The sequence below is a fragment of the Leopardus geoffroyi genome, chromosome A1 (genome assembly GCF_018350155.1).
Source record: "Leopardus geoffroyi isolate Oge1 chromosome A1, O.geoffroyi_Oge1_pat1.0, whole genome shotgun sequence".
In the NCBI taxonomy this organism is placed as follows: Eukaryota; Metazoa; Chordata; class Mammalia; order Carnivora; family Felidae; genus Leopardus; species Leopardus geoffroyi.
In genome coordinates, this window is record NC_059326.1 from 79,908,639 (window position 1) to 79,914,742 (window position 6,104).

Genomic DNA, 6,104 nt, shown 5'->3' on the forward strand with positions numbered 1-6,104 from the left:
GTGTTCACGCATTCACTCAACTAGCAACCATTCGTTCAGAGTGTTTTACATGCACTAAGCCAGAGTCAGGACATTTTTAAAACCAAATTTTTTAAAGTACTCACCCTTCTTTAAGAAGTTGATAACAGAGGAGAAAGAGGAAAACGCGACACACACACGGTGAGCGGGCGGCGGGTGAGCATGCGGCGGGACGTGACTGGTGAGCCTTGTAGCGGGACGGGATTGGTGAATATGCAGCAGGGCGGGATTGGTGAGCGTGAGGCGGGACGTGATTGGTGAATATGAGCGGGACGGGATTGGTGAATATGCAGCAGGGCGGGATTGGTGAGCGTGTAGCAGGACGAGATTGGTGAACAGGTGGTGGGACGGGATTGGTGCCCTGAGGCAGAGGACAAAAGATGCAGGGGGCATCCAGCCGAGAGAGCCCAGGCTTGGTGGAGAAGGGGCGCTTCAGACCCAGGATGACGTGTGTGTTTGCAGATGAGCCAGAGTCTCCAGGTGGACGGAGAGGGCAACAAGAAGAAAGGTGCAGAGTAATGAAAGGCCAAGCCGGGTCCCTCAGGGCACAGCAGTGTCTGGAATGTTTGAGGCTCTTGTCGGAAAGTTCCTATGAAGTGTCCACCATGTTTTCCGATTGAAGAAAGGGAAAAAGTTAAAGAGGGAAAATGGTTTTGTGTGCGAGCACAAGTAAAAGGCCATGTTTATGAGAACTACCCAAATTTTTCAAAACAGTTTGCAGAGGGGACGACCCCACCCAGGGCCATCGCAAGAGGAGTCCGAGGCTCCGACAACATCACACTGGCTCCGCCAGCCTCCACCCAACACGTGTTCAGGAGGCAATTCGCTTAAACAGAACAGGAAGAAAACAGCACAGCTGGGCAGTGCCTGGTGAGCAGAGGCAGAAGGAGAAGGGCGCCCTTGCCACGTCACCCCTACCACGGGCAGGAGGGGAGAGGGAGCGCACCAGGACCGGTTTTTTTTAAGTTTATTTATTTTGAGAGAGAAACAGCATGAGTGTGGGACAGGCAGAGAGAGTGGGGGAGAGAACCCCAAACAGGCTTCATGCCCTCAACACAGAACCCAGTGCAGGGCGCTTGATCCCACCAGCCATGAGATCATGACCTGAGCGGAAATCAAGAGTCAGCAGCTCAACCGACTAAGCAACCCCCACCCCTCGCCCCGGGCGACTCTGCTCCAGTACTATTAACGCTTGTGACTGCTTCTCACCTGGCCGCCTCGCTGGCCCCACTTGCCTGAACATCGAGGAAGGACTAGGCACCCCCCCCCAAAGTGGGGTAAAATAGGGTGTGAAAAAATCCAATAATTGTTCATACTCTCAGGTCGACCTTTCCAACACCATGTTTTTCCCCAACACGGTCAGCGTGGCCCTCAACATGACACTGTATTGAGAGAAAAAGAGCACCAGTGAGCCCGGGGGTAACGTGGACCTGCATGGGGAGCCAGTTCCACCCCACCCCACCCCCATCTGCCCCTGCCATGCAGTGTGGATAAGCCTCTGCCTGCCCAGTGCCTGTGAAAAGAGTCCAGAGGGTGTCTCACGGGGTTAATGGCAGGTGTCAGGGACAACAGTGGCTGCCCTGGCCAAGCACCTTCTGCATGATGGCTGCTTGCCATTTATTGCCTCCTGCCCCAGATGAGATCGCCAACCCTAAAGTGGTCAAGTACATTATTTGTTTAAAAATCTAAGTAGATTAGAGGCAGGACTGGGTTCCCAAATGCTTTAATAACTGACTCTAAAAAAAAAGTTTTAAATTCCTGATTATGCAGCATTGCCCATTTCCACGCTGTAAATTAGTTCTCCGCGGATTTGAAGCCCTCGGGAGCAGGTGTAAGCAGGCTCTAGCCTCTCACTGCATATGGAGTCTAAGATAAATAATGAGACCATAAAAGTTTCAGGAGAAAACATGGGGGATTCCTCTAATGTCTCGAGACAGAGAACTTTCAAAGTAACGATTCCACATACAGAAGCCATTTTTAAAAAGATGAAAAGTTTGAATTTACATCAAAAATTCTACATTCCAAAATTAAGATTAAATTTCAAATTCTAAAACCATAGGAAAAACAAAGTTAAACTAATAAAACTATTTGCAATTTTATCGCAGAACTTCTCTAAATAACTTTAATAAAACCAACAACCCAATAGAAAACTACAAAATGAGATGAACCATAGCTTCAAGAAAAAGAGAAATCAGGGGCGCCTGGGTGGCCCAGTTGGTTGAGTGTTCAACTCTTGACTTCAGCTCAGGTCATGATCTCACGGTTCATGGGTTCGGGCCCGGTGTCAAGCTCTGGGCTGACAGTGCTGAGCCTGCTTGGACTTTTTTCTCTCCCTCTCTCTCTCTCTGCCCCTTCCCTGCACTCTCTCTCTCTCTCTCTCTCTCAGTAAATATTAAATAAATAAATAAATAAATAAACTTAAAAAAAAAAGAAAAACCAAAGAATCCTTCACTGTATTGAAAGATGTCCAACCTCACGCATAATAAGAGAAACGAAAATAGGTATTTCTGACCTATAGACATTTCTACGAAGAGTACCTTGTGTCACGGAGGCTGAGAAGTCATCTGCGCCCGCTGTTGGTGGAAATTCCCTCACAGAAGGAAAATTCATAACGTCCATCAAAATGTGACGTGCTGACACTCTTTGACCCAGGGATCAGTTTCTGGGAAGTTACCCTAGAGCTGTACTTTGGGTTATTTATGGCAGGATTTTGGCGACAGCAAATTATTAAACAACCCAAAAGTCCCTAAATAGGGGAATAGTTCAGTAGAGTATGATCCAGCCATATCGTGGAGTATGTGCAGCTGTAAGAAAGGATAGAGAGGGGCGCCTGGGCAGCTCAGTCGGTTGAGCGTCAGCCTCTTGATCTCGGCTCAGGTCATGATCTCTCGGTTGGTGAGTTCAAGCCCCGCATCGGGCTCTGCGCTGACAGTGAGGAGCCGGCGTGGGATTCTCTCTATCTGTTCCTGTTGCCTCTCTCTCTCTCTTTCTCAATATAAATAAATTAAAACTTTTAAATAAAAGAATAAAGAGACTTCACCGTGTAGAGGTGATTAAAGATCTCCAAAGTAGATCAAATTAATTTTTACAAGGCAGCATACGGAAGTGGGCCTATTATACAAACTTCTCCCTTACAAAAATCAAGAGAGGAAAATTAAAATGTAAGTTTCTAATTTTCTTTTTTGTGCACTAATTAGCACCAGAAGCATGTAAACAGTTAACGATAGTTGTTTTGGGGGTGCGAGATGCGGAGGGGCGAGAGGAGACAAGTGGTGCTGATTTCTCAATGTTTCCCTTTGGAGATATTTTTAAACCAAGTGAATATGTTACTTATTCAAAAATTTGTATGAAGTATTTTTTAATAACAGGTTAAACAAGTTTCTCTGGGTCTCAGCTGGTAAGTTCCAGACCTGCTGTGCACCTGCCCTGTCTCAGGCAACCTCTGTAAAGATAGAAATAGCATCGTGTAGCTAAGTGCCAGTTTCCTTCTGCTCCTTCCCTCCAGACACTAAATTAGCAAAAGAAGCATCCATAGTGCCAAGGGTGTCCGTGGAGCACGTGTTACATACTGGGTCCTGGGCGAGGCAGTCTCCATGTCCTATCATCCACTATTATATTCTATTACATTGCAAAGCCCATTTCATGGAGGAATCTACTGAGGCATAGAAAGGCTGAATCACTGGCCCAAGTTCACGCACTTCGTTAGTGTGGAGCAGACGTTCAGCTCCAACTGTAGGTCATTCCCGGGCCAAGGAGTCCACAGGCTGCCATGACGCCACTGGGCCCCGCCTTCTCCCAGCGCACGTGGTTGACCCGAGGGACCCCGGCCCACGTAGCAGGGAGGTGTCTCACCACGGGGAAGAGGCAGGCACGGGGAGAAGCCGGGGTTTGGAGACCCGGAACCAGGCATCAGCTTCACGCGGCATCTCCGACAGGCCCCAGGTGATGGGCGAGGCCGTGTGTGCAAATGTGAGCGGAGCCATCCCCGACGGGCACCTCCCCCCTGGATGTTGCCGCCAGACGGTGCTCCTTGGAAACGGCCCTTCTCCGGCAGTCCTGCACACAGCCAGTGTGTGCAGGCCCTGGGCGGGGCGGTGAGCGCCTTCATTCTGCCAGGCTCTCTCCTTCTGCACAACCAGCTCTGTTCTGGACCCTTCTCCCCTCACCTCACTTCCTCTGCGCCCAGCCGGCTCCGGGGGGCAGGAGCAGCCCCTCGTCCTTCCCTCCCCCGCGGCCGCGTGTCGCGTGTGGTGCAGAGCAAGGGGCCTCCCTGCGCGTGTTCCTGGTGGACTGAAGGCCACGAGCTTCTCTAGCCCACGTCCTTTACTGCAGCTCCCGTGAGACTTGAATTACATGGGACGCAGGCAACTGTGAGATCCAGGAAGCAAATTCTGTATCTAAGCAGAACACCGTGTGCCCGTCCGCAAAGCTTTCCCCACGATCTCGCCGCTCCACGGACGGATTGGTGGTCCCATGGAACCCAGTGTGCCGGGCCTGTGCGCCTGGCAGCGGGGCAGCAACCTGCCGAGAGGAACGCGCCCCCAGCGCCCTGTCCCCTTGGTTACACTGCGTCTGCGGGGCAGGGCGGGGCTGTCGAGGCGGGGCCGCCACACGCCCTCGCGTCCACGCGCTTCGCGCGTCATTTCGTGCCCGGCCTCTCGGGTGCTCGTAAAGCCAGCCGTGTCTTTACTGGATGGCCCCGCAGCTTCTCTGCCAGATCCTTGCCCGAAAGCAAAGAAACAATATCGACAAATCCACAGGAAGATGGAGCGCAACTTTAAGTAGAACGGCCCCAAACTGGAAACCACCCAGATGCCTGCCATCAGGAGAGTGAATGGAAAGTGAAGAAGTCCTATCCTGAGAGATACACCAGCGGCAGTAACGAGCCAGTGGTAGGGATGGGTCTGCGGCTCGCACAGAAGGAAAGCAGACGGAGAGCACGGGTGCCTCCTCACCAAGTTCTGCAACACGTTTGTCCCGACAGAAACCAGGAAACGGTTCCCTGGGTCGGGGAGCACGAACCCACCAACAAGGGGAATAGGGAACCCTCTGGGTGATGGAAGGTTCCCTGTCTTGCTATGACTGGGGATATGCTGGCATAGGCACTTGTCAAAACTCATTGTCATACTTTTTTAATGTGTATTTATTTGTTTTCAGAAAGAGAGAGAGAGTATGTGTGTGACGGGGGGAGCGGCAGAGAGAGAGAGGGGAGAGGGAGAATCCCAAGCACGCTCTGCACCATCAGCACAGAGCCCGATGTGGGGTTCAAATCCACAAACCATGAGATCACGACCTGGGCCGACATCAGGAGTTGGATGCTTAATCGACTGAACCGCTCGGGCGCCCCTCGTTGTCATACTTAATGTCTCTAAAAAAATGCCTCAAAATGTGGCTAATCATCTTCTGATCGTTTTCATCACGTACATCACACACTAGAAGCATGGCGTCTCCTAGCAATCAGAAAAGAAAACAAAGCAGAGAGGTCAGAACTCTAGCAAAGAGCCCAAGTCCCAGTTCCGCTCAGAGACGCAGGCTGTGTGACATCAGAGAGATTCTCAACCTCTCTGAGGCCAGTGTTCCCTCTATCAAATGGGGTAATCGCCTACCAGGCAGGGGGAGTGTGTTTGGTAAACCATGTACTCATGTCCTAGGGCTGACATAACAAAGCAACGCAAACGAGGGTGCTTCAGACAACAGGAATGTCTTCTCCCATGGCGTGGGGGCAGCTAGTCTGAAAGCAAGGTGTCTGGGGCCAGCGCCCTCTGACACTCTGGGTAGACTCCTTCCTCGCCTTCTCCCTGCCTCCGGACGTGGCGGTGACCCCTGGCGCTCCGGGCCAGGCAGGTGCACACCCCAATCTCTGCCTGCATCGTCTCGGCGCATTCTCCCTGTGTGTCCCTGTCTTCACGTGGTGCTGTCTTCTTTATATAAGGACCCCAGTCATGCTGGATTAGGACGACCCTCCTCCAGCGTGACCCCGCCATTGCATCTAATTACATGTGCAACCACTTTATTTCCAAATAAGGTTGCATCCACGGCAACCTCAGATTCAGGATGTAAATATCTCTCTGGGAGACACTATTCAA